The sequence below is a fragment of the Eumetopias jubatus genome, unplaced genomic scaffold (genome assembly GCF_037043125.1).
Source record: "Eumetopias jubatus isolate StellerSeaLion01/CBP00866 unplaced genomic scaffold, mEumJub1_p1.0 scaffold_47, whole genome shotgun sequence".
NCBI lineage: Eukaryota > Metazoa > Chordata > Mammalia > Carnivora > Otariidae > Eumetopias > Eumetopias jubatus.
Window position 1 is genome coordinate 1,248,535 of NW_028274853.1, and position 23,773 is coordinate 1,272,307.

The following is a 23,773-nucleotide window of genomic DNA, read 5'->3' on the forward strand; positions in this document are numbered from 1 at the left end:
TTGTGTCACTAAAATAATAGTATTGTTTGCATGCTTTAAAAAATCTATATAAAGATTATCTTACTGTCCGTTTCCTGTTGTATCACGCTGTTTTGGCTTAACATTGATTTCTAAAATGGATCCCTGGTGACACATTCACTTTTCACTTCTCTGAAGTACTCCATTGAATAAACATGTCCATCTTTCCAGAAAAAGAGACTTTGAGGTTTCTTCTCATTTTTCACAGTTACAGACTTTCCTATAATGGTCACTGTGATTGTATGTTGTTCCCTGTGCACGTGAGCCGGAGACCCCTTAGGCTGTGTGCATCCTGGAAGTCTGAGTGACAGACTGCTCCTTACTTCTCCCAGTTTCCAATAAAAGCAGTAGAGCATTACAGAAATTTTAGAGCATAGAGAAAATACTGGCTCATCCTAAAAACACAACTATACTTACGATTTCAGTGTGTTTATTTCTGGCCACTTTTTCTACCCCCGGCTTCACGAGGTTGCCCTGAACCTCTTCAGTTTCACTCCGATCTTGGGTTGAAATTCACTTTAGCAGTGATAGTCTCAGAATTTAAGATCTTCTTAAAAATCTAAAGTAAAATGTGTTCATTTCTGTTTTGCTTTTGCATCTTTCCTATTAACTGTGATTTAAGTAGCTTTTAACCAAAGAAAATGTTAGTTTTAGATGGATTCCTGATGAGGAATTCATGCACAGAATTGACTGTGTCGGCCAGAGCTGGAGTGAGAGCGTGCGTGTGAGCGTCGGTGCCTGTCCTTCCTGTGCTTCCGTGTGATGTTTACGTCCTCTGACTCGATTGTCAGCTAGAGGCGTTGGAAGTACTTAGTCCTTCTCTTGTTGGCGTGTGAGAATTAACGACTGCATTTACAGAAGTGCCTAGGTCAGCCCCTGCTGCGGTGTTCAGGGAAGGGACATTGTTACTCTGCTGCACTTGTGTGTCAGGGGCCCCAAAGAAAGGTGAAAAGCCCATTTTTCCCATTTGAGTAACGCTTAATGTTGCCTGGTGACATGCCTGGCCAGGTTCTCATGTCCCTGCTCTCATACCGCACCATTAGACCTCAGAAGTGGTCTGCTTTACGAAACCATGTCCTGTTGTTCTTTGGTTGGGTAGCAGCCACGATCGATGCCTTTCATCAGATAATCGATACTGAAGATTTGTTAGTATCTGTGCTTGCACTGCTATATACATCTTAACCTCTGATTTAGCAAAACTCTTAAAAGGGTGATGTGTCCATTAGATTCACCTTTGAATCCAAGAGGCAGGCTGAGGTATATTGGTTCCTTGATCCAAACTCACCTCAGAAAAAAAATTTTTTAAACTGAAAATTCAGATATCATATACAGAAGATCTTTTTTATTAATCTAGGCAAACTTAAAGAACCTTTAAACTAAATCTACATCTAAAATGTGTGAATGTATACACACACACACATATAATATATATATTTTTTATTTTTGAAATTTTTTTTAAAGATTTTATTTATTTGAGAGAGAGAATGAGAGAGAGAGAGAGCGCACATGAGAGGAGGGAGGGTCAGAGGGAGAAGCAGACTCCCTGCTGAGCAGGGAGCCTGATGCGGGACTCGATCCCGGGACTCCAGGATCATGACCTGAGCGGAAGGCAGTCGCTTAACCAACTGAGCCACCCAGGCGCCCTATATATATATATATATTTTTTTATATAAAGGAGGTGTGCTTCAGCGGGATTCCTTCCTAGCTCCCGATTCCTTGGTCTTTCTTGACCACTGTGTTTGGCCCTGTCCTGTGTCAAGGGCCTGCACTAGCATGTGGTCCTTACACACACACTCAGTGTTTGACGTCTTTTCTCTGCCTGCTTTCTCAGGTTCTGTAAGTACCTGTAAGGTTGCCCAGAGAAAGGAATTAGTTAGCATTTCCAGATTCCTCCTTGCCAGAAGCCTGCCAGGGAAGCATAAAACCATCATACAGCCGGCAGTTATAAAATCTTACGTCTGACGTCCATTAATTTTAAACAGGGCACTTCACATTTGTTCTGCTCTCCACCTCAAGGGTATTTCTGAAGACAGTGATGGTTTAATAATCTTTCTATATCAAGCACTCTGGGCAATGTTATTTACTAGCTTCAGCTCTGATCTAATTTCTGTTACATTTGCCATAGAACAGGAGAGCAAACTGAAAATAAGTGATTTTACTGCATTCTTGGGTCAGAATGAAGATTACCTTTTGCATCATTCAGTTTCCACAGCAGCTCTTTGAGGAAAAGCTAGTGTAATCATAGTAACAAAACGGATTGTAATGCTTCTATCAGAGTGAATCGGGTAGAATAGATCTAGCCATGCAAGCGGTTCTTAGACAAAGGAGGTCTGGATCGTTAACACGGCATCTTCCACATAAGCTGTGTTCGTGGTATTTTGTTAATGGAAAGCCAGATAGACTGCGTAGGTGATCAGTCAGTCTGCGAGGACTCTGATTTTCGGTCCTTCCTTCTGTCCACTCTTTCTTCTGAGTGTCTCTGCATGTTGGAGGTGTGGATGGAGTATGGAAAGGAGAAACCAAATCATACCTGGACTTATACTTCCTGCTGTCCAGAGACAAACATGCTTAACATAAGCTGCACATTTAGTGTGACCTTTGCAAAGGTACGTGTGCTGCTTGTGTCTGAGTTTCCCTGTCTTAAGTAGAGCTAAGCGTTTCTGTGGCATTTAAAAGGTAGCTTATTTAAAATACATAGAAAAGTTTCTGGTGTGGTTAAACTGATATTCTATCAATAGAATTATATAATTATATAATTTAATATTTAATACATGATATGTCAGTAGAATTTTTTCTCTTTTTATAAAAATACCTCTTGTTTTGGCACTTACTCCACATGGCCCCTGGGCCATCCGGAGAAGTAGGAAGAAGGAATTCTACTTTGTGGTACAAGATTTAGTCCCGGCCCATGAACCGGCTGTGTGACACATTCCTGTCAGGCATTGTGACTGACAGACTGATGCCACAAATACTGTGGTTTTGCTGTGGAATACCGTCACCCTCTTGGGTTTGCTTTTGGCTCTTCTAGGTGGCATTACTGTAGCTTCCATCTTTGACCTGCTTGGTGCTGAGGTCACGGGAGGGTCCAGGTACTCCTGTGGGGCCACTTGTCCACATCTTCCATAGGCCACCGGTCTGTTCTGATCCAGTTACGACCCAGTAGATCTAAACCCTAAGGGTGGAGGCCCATGTGTGGTAGACTCCAGTTGTTAAGAAGGAAATGGTGGCATGGCATCGGCTGTGCCTTTCTCGTCACCTGCTTTATGTTGCAAGGCTGGCTCTTGGGGCTTTTCTCAGGGTAGATATGCCGGCGACTGCCATGGTAGTATGGGCGTGACACCTCTTGGTTGTTGCTGGTCCTGCACATCTGTCCTGTATTCAGGTAAACCCTAGATTTGAGGTGTGGCCCAGAGTGGCTTGCAGGTCCTAGCAGTCTTTGCCTGTGACCAGGGCTCTGTCTCCTTGAAGAGTGCTTACCTCCAGTTTCAGAAGTTGGGACCTGCCCCTATTTGGTGATCTTCTCTAATATTACTGCTTTAGAAATGAGAGCTTATTTTCACTTCCTGAGTTCTTGGAAGCACTAGGAACTATTATGTTTTGTGGTTTATAATTACTTGATGCATGGAGAAGTAACTTTTGCTGTCTTTAAGCCATAGGTGTCCAGGATGGAAGTCAGACTGACCTGGAGAGTCTAGGTGACATATATATGTGTGGGCCTGTTCCTTGGAGAGGGGAGGTGAAAGTACACGTCCCAGGCAGAGGGCTCGAGCAGATCTGTAGTGCAGAAAACCTTCCCGGTGATGGTGCCACGTTTGCCTGATTCAGAGCCACTCCTCTGACAATACTGTCTTCAGTCTCTAAGGAACATAGGCTTGACAGCCATTGTCCCCTCTCTCTCTCAAGGCAAGGGGGTCACAAGTAGAATTGTAAGAAATTACGTATACACTGTGAACATGGTCTGCAACAGTAAATATTCTCCTGCCTGAGAACAGCTGCATAGAACTGTATTTCCTGCTTCGGTGGATGCGTTATGTTTCATGTTACTAACACTCAGTTGAGACTTAGAGTTTTTGTTTTTAAAGTGGTATTGTCTTCCCACCTGAGACTAACCGCATCTTTGAATTCAGGAAATACAGTATTTCAACATATGAGTGTACCATGAATTTCCTATTTATAGACATTCAGGTTATTTCCAGTTTTTTATATTGGATGCTGCTGGGATCCTTGTTTTTTTGTTTTGTTTTGTTTTTTAGGATAAATTTCCGGAAGTGAAACTGTTTGGTTAAAGTGTGTGCAAATTTTAAGGCTTTTGATAACACTAAGTTTGTTAAGAGAATATTTTGGTGTCTCCTGCTTTGGATTTTCATAGTTTTTTCTCTGTCTTTACCTGTACTAAAACACATCTAGATAGAAAGGGAAGAAGGAGGCCTGGGCTCTTTTCACAGTGGCGTGATCTTGTACGCTGGGAAGTCTGAGGTGTCCACACACAGAGAAATGTTAGAACTAAGAAATGAGGTAGGAAGGTTGTCGGGTACAACATAGATACACAAAACCACTTGTATTTCTGTATACCAGCAGTGATCATCTGAACATGAAATTACAATAACAGTTTCGTTGTTGTGGCATCAGAAAGAAAAAAATAGGAATAGATTTAGCTAAAATACAGGGTTGCCTGTTGGAAACTAATAAAATATTTTTTTTAAAAAAAATCAAAGATCTAAATAAATAAAAGTCATCCCATGTTCAGGAATTGAAAGACAGTATTGTTACAGTGGCAGCACTCTCCAAATTGATCTGCAGATTCAGCACAATCTGTCAAAAATCCCACTTGGCTTTTTGGCAGAAACTCACGAGCTGACTCTAAAATTCATATGGAAATGCAGGAGACCCAGAGTAGCCAGTGCAACCTAGAAAAGAAGATCAGCATTGGAGGACTCCTGCTTCCCCATTTCAGAGCTCATTTCAAAGCCACAGTAATCAAGAAGGTGTGGGACTGGCAGAAGGATAAATGACTAGACCAACGAACACAACGTAGAGTCCAGGAATAAACCTTTACATTCATGACAGATTGGTTTTCGGCAAGGATGCTCACACCGTCCGGTGGATTGTTCAGTGCACTCCACGAATGGTGCTGGGGCACCTGGACAGCTGGATGCGAAAGAAGGAAGTTGGGCCCCTCCCTCAGGTCATACCCAGAAAACCCCTCGTAATGGATCATAGACCTCAGCGGAAGAGCTAAAACTGTAAGACTCCTGGCGGAAAACATAGAGGCCAATTTTTGTGATCTTGGACGGTAAAAGCCCAAGTGACTAAAGAAAAACTTACATTCTATTTATCCAAATTAAAAACTTCTGGACATCAGAGGATACCATCAGGAAAATAAAATGATAACCTAGAGTGGGGGAAAATATTTGTACTCTCACATATGCTAATCCCATGTCTAACGAGGTACTTGTTTCCAGAATAATACAAAGAGCTCTTACAGCTTCACAGTGAAAAGACAAATGACACCGTTAACAAGTGGGTGTAGGATCTGAACACACATTTATCCCAAGAAGATACGAATGGCCAATAAGCTCCCGTTAAGGGTTATAACCACTTTGGGAGGAAGCTTGGCTGTTCATCAAAATGCTAAACGGGCCACATCACCCAGAAGAGGCGAATTCATAGAGACAGAAAGTTGGACTCATGGTTGCCAGGGGTTGGGGGCTGGAAGAGATGAGGGTGACCACTGTCCAGTGTGGGATTTCTCTCTCTTTGGGGTGATGAGAATAGTCTACAGTCAGATGACGGTGATGGTACAACTCAGCGTAGCAGGGAGGATCAACTTTGAGTAAACACAAGGGCTCACCTCATGTGGCCTGTTGGTGACACAGACACAGCCCTGGAGTGACAGACTGTTGTCCTTTGAGGGCAGTTGTCCAGCGTTGGGTCATTCACAGAGTAGCCTGGGGAATGCGCGTCCGTGTAACATGCAGCCTTCTGAAGAGTCTGTGGTCATAGAGAGGTAGACTTGAAGAGTGTTCACACTCGGAAAACACAAGTGTAGCCTCTGAGCTGTCAGCCACATGTCGGGGGCATAACAGATTTCACAAGAGATCACAAGCACATCAGAGTTTATTTCTGTAGCCTCAAGTTGACCTGTTGAGGTTTTGCTTACAAAGAGGACAAGCCTGCACAGGAGGAGGCTGTCGTGTTGGGATTGCGCCGCGTTCCTTCCTGCTTTCTTCCACCAACAGAATTCAAGCGCAGAAAGCATAAGATTTTATGTCAGCCTTTGGTAATTTGATATTTAAAGGCACGAGCGTTCTAAAGAGAATTCCTGGGGTTTTTTTTGTTTTTTTGTTTTTTCAGATTGTTGATTTCTTTTTTCTTTGGGTTACTAAGTATTTTCTGATGTTTAGCTTGTACATGTTATGATATGAATTTAAAAAAATTATTTGGGAATAGGGAGAATTGTAAATCATTTAGTATGTGTTATATTCCTCTTGTAGTGTTTCATTATTACTTTTTTGTCTTTTTTCTTTGTTTTCGTTTATGTTTTAGAAGTAATATAAATGGGGGGGAAGTAAAACTGCTTTGGTAAAAGAATATTCCCTTAACTTTTTTGTTAAAGCTAGTTTTCTCAAATACCATATTTTATTTTGTTTTATAGGGATTTGTTTTGGCTGTTACTATCATGAGGGAAGCAATTGATGAATTCCAGCGTTTTCAGCGAGACAAGGAAGTGAATTCACAGCTATACAGCAAGCTTACAGTAAGAGGTTAGCAAGACCCTTTTGATCTAGCTTATCATTTGCTAACTGTAATCATCATTTTAGAGTGAACATAAGTGAAAGAAAACGTGTCTTAATTCTGTTACAAAATAGTATTTTTCGATTACATATGGTATCTAATTAATTTTTTTTAGTAATCTCATGACTACAATTTCAAGAGAACACATGTGAAACCCAACTGGTGTATGCACATTTTCTGTGAATATCACCTTACCTAAAATCTCTGTTTGTGTTCTATTTAAACACAGTCGTAAGGGTCGGACAGACATCTGGTACCATGGCCTTAAGTGAAGGGACTCGGAGCCCCTACAATAAATGTCATGATCCAAAATGATAACTGCTTTATGCCCATTTCTCCTTCACTTCATTCAGGGCTTTAACCCTTCCCTAATTTTATGTTGTTAAGGAGCTTGTTTATTTGGTCTCTCAGTCCCAGTGGAGAAGAAGCGATGTGTAGAGGAGTGTGGGAGAAGCCATTATAGGCGGGAATTATGCCTGTCGGAAAGTGACACCGTGACAGTCATTACCTCAGGGAGGGACAGTGAAGGAGGGCACTGAAGAGCTAGACAAGTATGCATAAGAACTTGGAAGCCTGTTTATAAAATGAGGTTTAAAGTGGAGTTTGTATCTTCTGTTTACATGTGGACATTTGTACACTGAATTTATTTATTTGAAAGAATTCTCCAAAAAATATTTCTGTAGCTTATTGGGATATATTTCATATAACATAAAGTTTATCCATTTAAAGTATACAGTTCAGTGGTTTTTGGTATGTTCACAGAGTTATGAAACTATTAGCACCATCTAATTTTGGAACCTTTTTTTTTTTTTTTAAAGATTTTATTTATTCGACAGAGAGCACAAGTAGGCAGAGTGGCAGGCAGAGGGAGAGGGAGAAGCAGGCTGTCTGCTGAGCAGGGAGCTGGACGTGGGGCTTGATCCCAGGACCCCAGGATCATGACCTGAGCTGAAGGCAGCCGCCCAACCAACTGAGCCACCCAGGCGCCCCTAATTTTGGAACATTTTTAACATTCTAGAAAGAAACTGAATATATTAGCCATCATCCCATTCTTGCCCCTTCTGACCCTCTTCCAGGCCCAGGCAGCCCCCGGTCTGCTTTCTGTCTCCGTGGATTTGCCTCTTAGGACAGGTCACAGAAGTGGAATCGTGCAGTATGTGGGCTTTTGTCACAGGCTTCTTTCACTTGGCATTCTGTGTTCAAGGTTCATCGGTGTTGTGGCACCTGTCAGGCTTTATTTCTGTTTGTTGCCAAATAATATTCCACTCTGTGGTATTCTGCGTTGTGTTCACCGATTCATCTGTAGACGGACGTTTGGTTTGTTTCCACTCTAGGCTGTTGTAAATAGTGCTGCTGCGAATGTCCGTATGTGAGTGTTTTTGTGTGAACATTGTTTTATTTCTTTTGTAAATATACCTAGAAGTGAAATTGCTGGATTATATGGTAACTATGTTTTTGATAAACTGCCAAGCTGTTTTCCTAATTGGCTACCCCATTTTGCATTCTCACCGGCAGTGTGTGAAGGTTCCAGTTTCTCCACATCCTCACGGGCACTGTTACTGTCTGTCTTCTTTATTGTGGCCGTCCTGTTGGGTGTGAAGTGGTATCTCACTGTGGCTTGATTTGTCTTTCCCCGACGACTAGTGCTATTGAGCATCTTTCCATCTGCTTATTAGGTGATTGTATGTCTTTGGAGAGATGTTTATTCAGATTTTTTGCTTACTGTTTTTTTTTTTTTTCTCATTGTGTGTACCTCTTTTAAGATACCACCTTTTTTGCTTTTCGCAACGGATTTGCCGCCAGAACACAGGTGTCGTGAAAACCACCGCTCAACCTAAAACCAAAATGGGAAAGGAAAAGACTCACATCAACATCGTCGTCATTGGACACGTAGATTCGGGCAAGTCTACCACTACTGGTCATCTGATCGACAAATGTGGTGGGATCGACAAAAGAACTATTGAAAAATTTGAGAAGGAGGCTGCTGAGATGGGAAAGGGCTCCTTCAAGTATGCCTGGGTCTTGGATAAACTGAAAGCTGAACGTGAACGTGGTATCACCATTGATATCTCCCTGTGGAAATTCGAGACCAGCAAGTATTACGTGACCATCATTGATGCCCCAGGACACAGAGACTTTATCAAAAACATGATTACAGGCACATCTCAGGCTGACTGTGCTGTCCTGATTGTTGCTGCTGGTGTTGGTGAATTTGAAGCCGGTATCTCCAAGAATGGGCAGACCCGTGAGCATGCCCTTCTGGCTTACACACTGGGTGTAAAACAACTAATTGTTGGTGTTAACCAGATGGATTCCACTGAGCCACCCTACAGCCAGAAGAGATACGAGGAAATCGTTAAGGAAGTCAGCACCTACATTAAGAAAATTGGCTACAACCCCGACACAGTAGCATTTGTGCCAATTTCTGGTTGGAACAGTGACAACATGCTGGAGCCAAGTGCTAACATGCCTTGGTTCAAGGGATGGAAAGTCACCCGTAAAGATGGGAATGCCAGTGGCACCACACTGCTTGAAGCTCTGGATTGCATCCTGCCACCAACTCGTCCAGCTGACAAGCCCTTGCGTCTGCCTCTCCAGGACGTCTACAAAATTGATGGTATTGGTACTGTCCCTGTGGGCCGAGTCGAGACTGGTGTTCTTAAACCTGGGATGGTGGTCACCTTTGCTCCAGTCAATGTTACAACTGAAGTAAAGTCTGTTGAAATGCACCATGAAGCTTTGAGCGAGGCTCTTCCTGGGGACAATGTGGGCTTCAATGTCAAGAACGTATCTGTCAAATTGTTCGTCGTAGCAATGTGGCTGGTGACAGTAAAAATGACCCACCCATGGAAGCAGCTGGCTTCACGGCTCAGGTGATTATCCTGAACCATCCAGGCCAAATCAGTGCTGGATATGCACCTGTGCTGGATTGTCACACGGCTCACATTGCTTGCAAGTTTGCTGAGCTGAAGGAGAAAATAGATCGTCGATCTGATAAAAAGCTGGAAGATGGTCCCAAGTTCTTGAAATCTGGTGATGCTGCCATTGTTGATATGGTTCCTGGCAAGCCTATGTGTGTTGAGAGCTTCTCTGACTATCCTCCTCTGGGCCGTTTTGCTGTTCGTGACATGAGACAGACGGTTGCTGTGGGTGTCATCAAAGCAGTGGACAAGAAGGCAGCTGGAGCTGGCAAGGTCATCAAGTCTGCCCAGAAAGCTCAGAAGGCTAAATGAATATTATCCCCAATACCTGCCACCCCAGTCTTAATCAGTGGTGGAAGAACGGTCTCAGAACTGTTTGTGTCAATTGGCCATTTAAGTTTAATAGTAAAAGACGGGTTAATGATAACAATGCATCGTAAAACCTTCAGAAGGAAAGGAGAATGTTTTGTGGACCATGTTTTTTTTGTGTGTGTGTGTGGCAGTTTTAAGTTATTAGATTTTAAAATCAGTACTTTTTAATGGAAACAACTTGACCAAAAATCTGTCACAGAATTTTGAGACCCATTAAAACAAAAGTTTAATGAGAAAAAAAAAAAAAACATACAACCTTTTTTTTTTTAATTTTATTTTACTGTGTTATGTTAGTCACCATCCATTACATCATTGGTTTTTGATGTAGGTTCCACGATTCACTGTTTGCGTACAACACCCAGTGCTCCATGCAGAACATGCCCTCGTAAATACCCATCCCCAGGCTCACCCGTCCCCGGGCTTACTGTTTTAACTGGATTAATTGTTTTTTAATTATTGACTTGTAAGCATTCTTTATACAATCTGGATTTAAATCTCTTGTCAATATATGGTTTGGAAATATTCTGTCTCGTTCTGTGGCGTGTGTTTTCTTCTTCTCGGTATCCTCTGACGCACAGAGTTTTCATGTTATGATGTCCAACTCATCTGTGTTTTCTTCTGTTGCTTTTGCCTTTGGCATTGGAGCTAAGAAACAGTTTACCAACCCGAGGTCACGAGGATTTACTTCTTTATTTTCTTCCAGGGATTTTATAGTTTTAGCTCTGACATTCAGATGTGTGATCCACTTTCATTTCATATTTTGTGTATGGTGTGTGATATGGGTTCACATTCCTTTGCATGTGAGTATCCAGTTGTCCCAGTACCATTTATTGAAAAGACTATTCTTTTGAGGTTAAGTTGAATGATTAACTATTAAGAAGCTTTGATGCTTAAAGCTGTGGCATGATAGAGGTTAGGTGTGTTGTAGAAAAGAGGTATGCTTGCGTTTTGGAAAAGAGAGTCCCCAGAATGGCCAGGCAAATTAGGTGTAACCTTGGTATGTCTTTTTTAGAATATAATACAGATCCTGGCTTATTTTTTAAATTGTTTTTAACTGTGGTATTTGGACTGTGTAAAGATTTGTTTCTGTGTATTAATTGTATCATTCAGAACTAAATGGTATGGTGGCATCTGAGAAACTGGCAGAGGAGGCAGTCCTGCATGCCCTTCCTTTCTTCCACAGAAGCACGGAAAAGTCAAGCTCCTGCCATGAGGAATGCAGCCCACAATCTGGACTGGGGACTCTGGACCCTGCTCTGAAGGGAGTAGAGCAGAACTTAATTGCAGAGAATTGTGTCTGTCTGTCCAACCTGTGAGGGACACATGAAGGACGGACTCAGGATGTCTTTCTTTCATCTAACATGGATGTCACTCAGGACAGAGGAGCCAAAAGCCGGTGGGCATTTCTCAAGCCCATGTCAGGCTTAGGAGAGGCAGCAGTAGCTTGGGGCCAGCATTGACAGTCGACACACAGAATAGAGGGTCACGTGCCAAGCCGAGGAAGCTGGAGAGGGGACTTCTTTGGAAAATTGGGGCATGTAAAAGTGCCCGTGTTTACTGGGGAGTTTTGAAAGTCAAATCCAAGGCCAGCCCTAGATCACACTCAGAAAAGACCCCGAGAAAGCGTTTTGCCTCTGGCCAGTCTCTAGGCTCAGTGCAAGCAGAGGTGAAAGCTCAGGCTGAGTTCTAGGCAGCCTGGCTCTGTGTTGGAGTCCCCAGCACAGAGGCAGTCTGCGACGATCGGGAGAGGTTGGTCTCCCTTTCTCCCTCCCTTGCTTCGTTCCTCCCCCCTCGCAACGCCTTCCTTCTTCCCTCCCACCATCCTTCCCTTTCTTAGTCTCGCCCCCTCCCCATGCAAGGAAATCCTTTCCAAAACACTGGCTGAAAGACTTCTCTCCATACATGACAAAGAATACACACTTTACAAAATGAGTCTACAAAAGTCACTCTACGTGCATGGCTGCAGCATATACCGAACAACAAAACAAACCCAGAAGAGGGGGAAGTGCCTGATTTCCTGAGTTACCAGATTATAATAGTCAAAGTGTACAGGTTTCCACAAAAAACTTACAGAACATGCAGAGAAACCATGTGGCCTAGTCACAGAGGAAATGAACAGAAACCGTCCCTGCAGAAGCCCAGATTCTGGACTTAGGAGACAAAGTCTAGATTAGCTGCCTTAAGTCTGTCCAAGGAGCTAAAGGAAACAACTGAAAAACACTGACAGGATTAGGAAAAATGATGGGTTTTTTTGTTTTGTTTTGTTTTTTTGAGATTATATTTCTTTCTTTGACAGAGACACAGCGAGAGAGGGCACATAAGCAGGGGGAGGGTCAAAGGGAGAGGGAGCAGCAGGCTTCCCGCTGAGCAGGGAGCCCGAGGTGTGGGGTTCGATCCCAGGACCCCTGGGATCATGACCTGAAACGAAGGCAGACACACTTATCGACTGAGCCACCCAGGCACCCCGAAAAATGATGTATTAACATACAGAATACCAATAAAGGTATAGAAATTATAAAAGAAGCAAAAGGCAAAAATTCTGGTGCTGAAAAGTACAATAAATTAAAGGAAAAACTCACTGGAGAGTTTCAGCAGAGTTGAGCTGGCAGAAGAAGGAATCAGTGACCTTGAACCTAGGTAATTTCAATAACTAGATAATTTCAAGTGGAATTACCCATTCTCAGAAGCAGAAGGAAGAGTGAAGGAAAATAAGCAGGTCCTAAGGGACTTGTGGGTGGTGCCAAGTGTACTACATGTGCACACACTGGGCATCTTGGAAGGGAGAAAGGGTGGAGAGAATGTTGTAGGGAGTAGTAGCCATTAACTTCCCAAATTTGATGAAAGACATGACTCTACATACTCGGGAAAATCAGTGAATCCCTAGAAAGATAAATGCAAGGAAATCCGCACTGAGACACATGACAATCAAACTGTTGAAACCCGAGGACCAAGAGGATATTCTGAAAGCAGCAAGAGAGAAACACACAAGGAAGGGCTCTTGAGTGAGAAACGCTGGAGGTCAGAAGGACGTGGGGTGACATTATTAAGATGGGAAAAGAAAAAAATGATCCACCAAGCATTGGATGTCCGTAAACCTCTCATTCACAAATGAAGGCGGATTGAGACATTTCCAGATGCCTTTAGAATCGAAAACAGGGACTCAGGCAGATAGGCATCCACCCATGTTCATGCAGCACTATTTATAATTGCCCACATGTCCACCGGTGGGTGAATGGACAAATTATGGTGTTTTTTCACATTGGAATATTATCCAACCATAAAAATTAATGAATACTGATAAACCCGGATGCCCCTTGGAAACATTACACTCTGTGAGAGAAAGCAGACACAAAGGGTCACGGACTCTATGTCATTTACACGAAGTATCAGAACAGGTAGATGAATGGAGCTAGAAAGCAGGTTGTGGTCGCCACGGCCCTGGGAAGTGGCGGCAGCGGCGGGCGGGGGGCAGCTGCTTAGTGGGCATGACACGTCCTCTGTGTGAGGGAAATGTTTTTGAGCTTGATAGAGTGGGTTGCACAACATCGTGAATGGACTCAGTGCTGTATTCACTTTAAAATGGCTGATTTTGTTATGTCATTGTCACCTAAAAATAGTAAAAAATGAAGAAGGCATACTAATCATATCTTTTACACTTCTGTGACACTCCAACTCAGAATATTTTAAAAATAATTGTCAGTGGGTTTATTTCAAAGACAAATGCAAATTTACCTTTTTAAACAAGATAGATCATCATTGGTGATCTTTGGAAGGACATTTTTACGTGTAGATGATGATGATACTGCTTTTTTTTTTGACTTCCTCGTGAGTGTCAGTAACTTGCTCATTTGCATAACTGCCATTCAAGGTAGGTTGGCTTATCTCCATGTTACAGGTGAGGGACCTGAAGCTCAGGCCATGTGATTTGCCCTGAGCCACTGCAGTTTTGGTAGAGTTCATATTTGAACCCAGACCATTCTGATGTCAAACCCAGTGTTCTTTCAACTGTAGTGCTTTGCTCCGTGGCTGGTTATTCTGATGCAAATGACTGATAGGTAAAATCTGGGATGTAAAAAAAAATGCATGTATATGCTCATTGACTTTAGTTTGAAATTTGTTTTCTTGTGAAGAATACGTTCATCTCCTTAATTTCTAGTATTTCGTAGTGATCTGTTCTTTGAATGGCATTGGTGGCTACTTCCTTATGTGACTTAACTGTGGTTTGTTATATTTACAGTATTTGATCTTTTTGTATTTGGAGTTCTTAAGCACATTCTTGTAGAAATACTCTGGGAAAAGTTTTCTCTATGTTTTCTGTGGAAAAGGAAAGCCATGTCCACTTTTAAGTATGCTCCTATCTTTGGGGTGCTTTGTTAGAAGCAGAGAGTATTTTAACTGGTATGCAATGTCAGTCAACACTGAGATTCTTTATTTATTTTTTTCAGTTTATTGATTTATTGTTTTAGTCATCTTTGCACCCAGTGTGGGGCTCAGACTCACGACCGTGAGATCAGGGGTGTTATGTGCTTCCTGTGGAGCCAGCCGGGTGCCCTGACACGGACGCTGTTTAGTTAGCTGCATGTGTCGTTACTTGAGAAGCTGCTTCTCTTGCCGTGTGGGAATTCTCTGTGTCTGCTGCTGCCCCTGTCACTGCTTTCTCCCTGTTTGTGATGACTTTATTCTTCATGTTTAGCCCAATGGACAGCATCTGAGTCAGAGCCTAGCAGGAGAATGTGAAATTGTTGGCAGCTCTTACAAAAATCCCTGATGAGGACTTTGAATTGTGGGGCCGTTCTGTACTTTGATTCTTTTTACCTCTTGCTCAGGAGAGGTGTCTGAACTGCACACTTGGCTGCAGTCATTCCACTGGCTGGCTCTCAGTTCGGTTCCCGATAGTCCCTAAGAACCCAGTGTGTGTGAGACACTGCGATGACCTGACGGGATTCAAACATGAGTAAGTCCTGGACGACGCTTTTTAAAGAGTTCATGCACTATCCTAGCAGGGACGATAAATTCAGAGTTTTGTTTTTGTCTTCATCAGCCACCAGATCTCAGCAGGACAACATCGTGTCACCCACTGTTGGTGGAAATTCCAAATTTACACCTAAAGCTAATGTGGGACTTTCGATTCAGAAATGGATCTGGAATTCTGTGATTGCAGAATGATGCAGGTGACTGCAGGTGATGACTGCAGTCAGTCTTAGCTGTTTCTTGTCATGGTTACGGCATTTTGTTATTTAACGTGCTTTCTAATATTCAGACATAGGAGAGAGGGAAGTCTGTTGTCTTTGAACATTGTGGGCATTGTGCGTGTGTGCACGTGTGTGTATGCGAGGAAGAACATTTACATATTTACATGCTTCTGGTGTTCCAGTTTCCTTGCCAAAAAGGAACTTTATCCACAGAAAGTGGCCATGTCCTTTATTCCTGTCTGTTTTAGCATCTTTGATCCTTACCGTCAACACTGTTGCTACATACTTGTTAAAATTCTTAGTAGCTTTTTTTTACATAAAATATCATGAATTATCTTAATGAAATTCATCTTTTAATGAAATTGTGTGTCATAGTTATTCTTGAAAAATCAAGGGATCTTAAAATCCGTCCTTACTGCCTTTTACACATTGTGGGTGATGTGCACTTTCACAGGGAAATCCTAATATGTAACTGGTTTCATGAGTTACTGCATGTTCCACTTGGTAAGAAGGATTTCCTTTTGTGACAGTCATGTCTTCAGATAGTTGGGTTTTTTAAAAAACAGTATTCTCAAATGTTAGCAGAATTTTCCCATCAGAAATTGCTTGAGAGCTCCTAAACTCAGAAGTAATCAGAATGGATTGTCGCCATGCAGTCCGCAGAGAGGCGTCAGTGACTTTCCTTCTCTTATTCGAGTGGTTTCATCTCTCAGTGGTCCACTTTTGTGACAGTGCAGGTGAAGAACAGTGGGTACTTGGAAGTCCTTTCTGTGTGTTTTCTGTATGTAGTCAGAGCAGTCCTTTGATAAATGTGCTCACCTTCTCACGTGTTTACATCATGCGGTCTTCTTTCCTGTCTGTGGTCTGAGCAGCGTTTGGAAAGCATCCATAGAAGAATGTACAGTATACATTACTACATTTGTACCATATAATAGTAGTTTTTTTTTTTTAAGATTTATTTATTTATTTATTTGAGAGAGAGAATGAGATAGAGAGCACATGAGAGGGGGGAGGGTCAGAGGGAGAAGCAGACTCCCTGCTGAGCAGGGAGCCCGATGCGGGACTCGATCCCAGGACTCCAGGATCATGACCTGAGCTGAAGGCAGTCGCTTAACCAACTGAGCCACTCAGGCGCCCAGTAGTTCTTGATCCTAGTATGTGTCAGGAACACACAGACAGTTGAGATTTGTTATCTCATCAGTTCAGTTCTCTGTGGCTGTACCAAGGTGGACATAGATACCCGGAACTAGGTATGTACTCATTACCCTCACCAGTCTTTCTTCCTCACGTCACCCTAAGAGGATCTGTATGAGCTTAACTTCATGATATTCATACACCATGTTTTGTGTTGTTTTGTTTTTTAAGATTTTTTATTTATTTGACAGAGCACAAGCAGAGGGAGAGAGAGGGAGAAGCAGGCTCCCTGCTGAGCAAGGAGCCCGATGTGGGACTTGATCCCAGAACCCTGGGATCATGACCCGGGCCGAAGGCAGCCGCTTAACCGACTGAGCCACCCAGGCATCCCCCTTTACACCGTGTTTTTTATTGCATTGTTTGGAGATTAGGGGCCACGAGAAAGTAATGGAAAAAACTGGCTAACACAAAGTACCTTTTCACAGGTGAGAAGTGATTGTTGTTTTGTGTGTAGGTACCTATATGTGCTAGCATCTGGGACCTCTCTCTGCTACCTGGTGTCACTCTGGTGGTCACCCTTAATTATCGGCTTCTCAGCTGTGTTCATACCGCTATTTTCTCCCGAGTTACGCAGGGCGGCTGGCATATGTAGGGACTCAGGAAATGGGATGACACCCGAGGAATTTCCAGATCAAATAGGAAAAGTTTGAAGCCTGATCTTGTCAGCCAGCCGCCCAGTGAGGGTTCCCCTTTCCTGACGTCCTTGCCCGCTTTACTTTCTTTAACTTGCCAACTTCCGTGGTGAAAAATGCTCTCCTTGTGTTTTGCTTGCTGCTTACCTTTTAACATTTCATTGTTCATTTTGATCTTTGATAAAAGTTTATTCATCTTTTTTCATACATCTTTACCTTTTCATAATTTCTCTAAGAAATTTATCTGGTGACAAATATTTTTGTCTTGACTCATTTTTGTATCTTTTTCTTTTAAATGTAGATAAATTTGTACTTTTTATGTATGTAGATCTGATCTTTTCCTCTGTGGTTTTTACTTCAATCTTAGAAGGTCCATTCAACCCCGATGTAAATGAGTGTTTTAATCTCCCTACAGTGTTTCTGTGTGTTCATTTTCCGTAGCCGCTTGTAATTTTACGTATCAGGTGTGCGTTGTATGGAGAAAGGGATCTGTCTTCTTTTTTCTCCTCAAATGGTTAGTTAGTTCCTTTAAAAGCAGTTATTAACGTGACTAAAGCTCTTTTCTCAGACCTTGGAGAAATGGATCAGATTTGTTTGGGCCCTTTTCTTCGCTTTCTTGTCTGCTGCACGGGCTCATCCAGATTTCCGTGCCAGTTCCATTCCAGTTTTAAATAATGTTCCTTTTTAGCATGTTCTAGTGTCTTGGAAAATCTTTCCCTCGCTCCCTCCTCCCCTCCCTTTCTCCATCAGTTATTTTTCGTTTTCATTTTTTTCTTGTTTTCCCTGAGAAACACGAAACACTCTAAATATAAGATGATTGGGAGTTTTTCCTTCTGCTTGTGAGTTAGACCAGTGGCGTCGAAACCTCATAAATAGGCTCATGGTGGCTTGCCGTCTTCATCCGTGATTTCTTCATTCTTCTACCAAGGATCGATGTCAGCCTCCACACTTGGGAGTCTTTGAGCAGTAAGAAACTGCCATGGGATTATTGAAAATCTAAGGAAATGAGAGACTAGGGACAATTTTGAACCATCTTTAGTTCATATACCTCTCAGTAGTAATGTCACCATGCTGATTCATGTAGGGCCTTGGAGTTTTTGTACCTTTGTAGGCCCAGGAGAGAGGAAGGCTTTTCATAAAGCTTCTGGTTTTCGTGTTTGAGAACCTTAGAACTTGTTAATTATGGACTGTTCATATTAACAATATTTTGTATTTTAACATTTGGTAGATGTATAACAATTCTTTCTAAGCACAGAAAACAAAGATTAGACATTTCTCTTATGCAAACACCAGCAGGCTTCACCAAGACTTTGAAATGTCCTGTCAGTAGTAAGACCCTAAAAATTTTCATTTGTACCTGTTAGTTGAGAAAATATTTAGTATTGAGATACTAATTTTTCAAACCCTTGTACTTTTCTACAAAATCTTCAGTTAACGCAGTGAATTGCAATCGATACTTAATTTCATTATTTAGTTCTGCATATTGCTTCAGGCAAAAGATGTGTGCCGTGGTGGGCTATAAAGTATTCTGTATGGATACGCTCTTCTGGCAGCTTCTGAACTCTGTTGGTAATTACATGGATGGTATAGACTGTTTTAGCTAGGGACATCATTTTAGAGGGGAAGTGGTTGCCTCATATAATTGATCCAGTAAAGAACATTATGTGCTTTAAATGTTTCTTACCACGATAGAATATTTTATTATTTCCATATTCTTTCTAAAGCTATCTCATTTTTTTTACTGATGGAACAAGAAAAAGATTTGATTTTGTTTAACTTGAGCATCTTAATTTTTTTGTTATTGCTAAAGAATGCTTTTTAAAACTACTCTAATTATTGCTAGTGAATGTTTAAGAGTAAAAGTTGGTTACTTCCAGCAAGATGCTTTATAACCCTCACCCCAAAACAGCAGTATTTCCTTTTTTTTTTTTTTTTTTTAATTTCCTAGGCTGTAATTACTACCGTTCAGACATCACTGTATTTGATCTCGCTCTGCTTTCTGTCAGCTCTCTGGAGTGTAGGTTTCCTGTGGGCAGGGCCTTGCCCATTTTGTTCCCACTTTTGTCCCCAGCCTGTGTTGGGGGAGGGATACCACATGCCTCCCTGCCCCTGCCCGCCTTCAGCTGAAGGCAGAATGGGCCACCCAGCCGGAGCAGAGTCCTGGCCTGTGTGCTCCCAGACGGGTTTCACGGGGCCCGTCTTTGTTTCCATCGCTTACCGGGGACAGCCTCAGACTGTAAAGCGCCCTTCATTGTCACGAGATTTTGTCCATCTCTATTCGTACCCTTGCCTTTTCCGCTGTGTTTCTAGCCCTCAGGTTCCTTCCCTGCCTCTGGCTCCCACTGCAGACCTCTCTGATGTACCTGGTGTACCTTCTGGACTTCATTGAGTGCGCTCTTCCTCTGCAGCCCTGTCACGTGCTGGTGGTTTTTCAAGCAGGGCCTAGGGCTGCTTCACCTGGCGCCAGGCACTCCTCCTGTCTCTCCCTCTTCCTCCCTCCTACACCCGATCCAGTGGCTTTCAGCTGCCGATTCCTTGCTCTTAATGCCTTCACGCTGCTTCCAGCCCCTGTCATGTTCTAGCTGAAGAAGTCTGATTTGGCAGTTTTTTCCTTTAGGATTGTGCTTTTGCTTGGCCTAACTAAAGTTCAGAAAGATTTTCTGCTATATTTCTCCTATGTTTCTTCTTCTAGAAGTTCTTTGGTTTTAGGGTTTGCCTTAGGTATATCCATTTTGAGTAAAGTTTTGTACCAGTACCTGGTGTTTGTGTAAGTACTTTTTTCGCATGTGGATATCCAAATGCTTCTAGCACCATGTTTTGGAAGAGTGATGTTTTTCACATGGCATTGCCTTACACTTTTGTCAAAAATCAGTTGTCTTTTGGGGCGCCTGGGTGGCTCAGTTGGTTAAGCGTGGCTCAGTCGGTTAAGCGCCTGCTTTCGGCTCAGGTCATGATCCCAGAGCCCTGGGATCGAGTCCCGCATCTGGCTCCCTGCTCAGCCTGCTTCTGCCTCTCCCTCTGCTGCTTCCCCTGCTTGTGCTCTCTCTCTTTCTCTCTCAAATAAATACATAAAATCTTTAAAAAAAAAAATCACTTGTCTTTTATCTGTGGGTTTATTTCTGGACTCTCTTCTCCATTTATCTGTTTGTCTCTTTATGCTAATACCATTCTTTTTTGATTACCATTGCTGTATAATAATTCTTGAAATCATGTACTGTTTTCCCTTCAACTTTGTTTCTCATTTTCAGAGTGTCGTCTAGGTCCTGTGTATTTCAATATGACTTTTAGAATCAGCTTGTCGATTTCTGTAGAAAATGCCTGCTACGATTTGGACTGGGATTGCATTGAATCTATAGATAAATTTGAGGGAGAATCAACATCTTATTCATACTACGTCTTCTGACCCATGAATGAGATAGATCTTTCCCTTTATTTAAGTTTTAAAATTTCTCTCAGCAATATTTCTTTTCAGAGTCTAGGTCTCTTTTAAAATATAGTTTACTTCTATATGTAAATAAACGTATTAATTACATTTCCCAGCTACCCACTTTGCTTCATAATCCATGTTAAATTCGGCTTCTACCTCCTCAGCCACTTAAAGTGTTGAGAGAGTTGGTGGGGGGTGCCGGTCCCACCCAAACAACAAAGACAAGCCACACGACCTGCTAATGTAGTGTGCAGTTGTCTGCCTGGGAACTACATGTGTCATCCCCTGGTGACCTTCTAGAGTGCCATTTATATGTCATCAGTTCCTTTTTTAAAAAGTTGCTTAATTATCTTCCACTCTTATTGCCTGTGTGTGTTTTGTTGGGAAAGAAGTAATGATATAATTTCATCCTTATTTGGTAATCTGTGTCTGGTTCAGTGTGGCTTATAGAGCTACTTTGCCATTGGTCCATTACGACATTTGGCTCATTTAACTGATTAAGAATAGATTGGTCATAAACTTGTCTTGTTTTGAAGTGGGGTAAGTTTGATGCATTTGCAAAAAACAAACTAAATGTCATAAAAGTATATTTCAGTTATGCTTTGAACCTGTCACAGGATCTGGGTTTAGTAGACACTGTGATGTTAGTCTGTTCATAGCAGGTAAGCACATTGTCAGAGGTGTGCGTGCATACTGGGCGCTCATGTGGGTCCCTGAAGGCTTTGGGAGGCTCTGTTTGCTGTGGAATTAAGGAGGGCTGTGAAGGGAGGGCTTCCAGTCAAAAGAAACAGCAAGTATAGAGAACTCGGGCCCCAGAGAGTTGTAGCATACAGTGCTAAAAGCAAATGTAGACCCTTTTAAAGCCAGAAAATTAATTTGAGATTGGTTGTCAAGAATATGTGTATAATGATGTAAGTCTGAATTATCTTCTAAGTAATTGTCAAATAATGGAGATTTTTTTTTGGTGGAGATAAACATAATCCTTAGTTTTGCCACCCACTTCATCTGGAATTCATATTGAATTAGGGAGTTGATAGTAATGGAGACCATTTAGGGGAATATTCTCTTTATTCAGGTAAAAAATGAATAGCACTGAGATTGGTGGGCAGGGTCTATGTTTAAGAAGCTTTGGAGTAAGGAGAAGTAGTCCTTTGAGTTACTTCTTGATCTTTCAAAGAAGCCTGTGAAACTTGGTTCATGCAACAAGCCAGTCGAATGCTTTTCTTCTGTGAGAAACATGTAAGCTGCTGCACTTTGGAAGCATGGTGGCTGGGAACATTTTTTGCTAGGAGGAGAGCTTAATGGAAGGATTTCATTGCAGTAGTTTAGAGAGGGGGAAGGATGGCTGTTAACCTTATTTGGTAACATTCACTGTTAACCATTTCACCAGAAAAGGCCCCAGCTTGTACTCCAGGTAAATTGAAAACAGTATTTTTAAAAACAACTGTCCTTAGGTATAAGTGCTGGCCTATACATCATTACTGTATTTAGAACTTGCTTCTCTCAAGTGTAACTCTGAAATTCTTAAATTTTATTTTATTTCATTAAGATTTTATTTATTTGTTTGACAGGGAGAGACACAGTGAGAGAGGGAACACAAGCAGGGGGAGTGGTAGAGGGAGAAGCAGGCTTCCCGCTGAGCAGGGAGCCCAATGCGGGGCTCGATCCCGGGACCCCGTGACCATGACCTGAGCCGAAGGCAGATGCTTAACAACTGGGCCACCCAGGCACCCCTGAAATTATTAAATATTAAATGCCCATTTCAAAAACACTTTGCGTTGTTGATGGCTCTATTGGGTTGTGAGAGCAGGTGGCAGTTCTGTCTTTTCTTTGTGCTATGACATGTAAAATTTAGGGATTTTCTTTTTTTTCTTCTGTGATCAGTCCCCCAACTCTGATAATAGTATGTCACTATGGTCAGCTGTCAGCTCAGTTCACAAAGGGTGGCCGGAAATCAAACCGTTCTTGTGGGCATGAGCTGTTCCCATTGGGCAGCGAGGGTCATGGTGCTGGGCTGTCACTGCAGGGGGTCAGGTGCCTGGGGAGCAAGTAATATTCCTCCATCTTTTCTGTCTAATGTCCTAACTGCTCTTGAAGAAAGAGAAGAGAAGTCAGTGAGTTCATGGGACCAAGGCTGTAAAGGAAGTACAAGGAGTCCCCTGCACAGAGATTAATTAAAATTGTTAGAGAGCCAAGAGCCATTAAGCAATTTGACCAATTCTTCAAAATTCAGAAGTGTGTACTTTGAGGAGGTATGTGAGGCAGATTGCCATACTGGTTTGACATGATAGCCTTCTTCTGTTTTGTTCATATTGTCATGTTCGTAACGTGAGAACTTTCTCCAGTGTATTTTACTTTCACTTGTCTTCCTGAAACATATAATTGTAAGTAAGTTCCATAGAAATGAATAAAAATCACTATATAATGCCCCCAAACTAAAGGCTATTAAATATAAATTGTGTTTGTTATGTGACCGAGTGAGTAATATCTCTCTTTCTCAGAAATATAAGATCTTGATTAAGGAGTCAGAAAAGGATATATTTTTCTGTTTCAAAATATGTATCAATTGTTTATACATTTATTTTATCTTATGATTACAGCTGTTTCTCTACCTCTCCTTTTTGAATGGGTCCATTATAAAGAATATAGAAAAGCAGAAGGGAAGCAAAAGTGGATTGGATAGTAGGAGAGAAAATAAAATTAAGTGATAAGACAGGCATTCTGTTGAGTAATACTCAGCATGAGATCAGTGAGTAACTTTGCTGCCTGGTGCTTAGCTATAGAAAACATAATCGTGGGAGCACAGACAATGAAGCTTGAAGGGACCAAATGAAAAAATAATTAAAATAGACATTCTTTTGTAAGTATACTTTCTGGCTATGAATAGACGTATACTTACCACTTATGAAGATATCTTAAGATTTGTTTCACATGTAATTTTAAAGAACATTGCTATTTTATAATATGAATAAAAAAATAGCTCCCCCCCACTAGTTCTAGTCCTTATGTGTTTATTGTATATTTGAGGAACATGAAAAAATATAATAGTTACAGAACTTTTTTTTGATGTCCTCAAAACATCTTTAGGAACAGGTGTGACACTGATGAAACTCAGCTGCTTCAAGAAGTATTTAGGAAATAAGTTTGTAATAAGTTGAACGTGGTCTAAAAGTGGTATGGCTGGTAATGTTAGTTTTTGATAATGTGATAGGAACTTACCTC

The 23,773-nt window shown here is 41.8% G+C and overlaps 1 pseudogene; it reads left to right on the top strand.

Moving 5' to 3' along the window:
* Positions 1-8,604: 8,604 nt before the first annotated feature.
* LOC148161873 (elongation factor 1-alpha 1 pseudogene) overlaps positions 8,605-23,773 on the top strand; it is a 34,420-nt pseudogene continuing 19,251 nt past the window's right edge.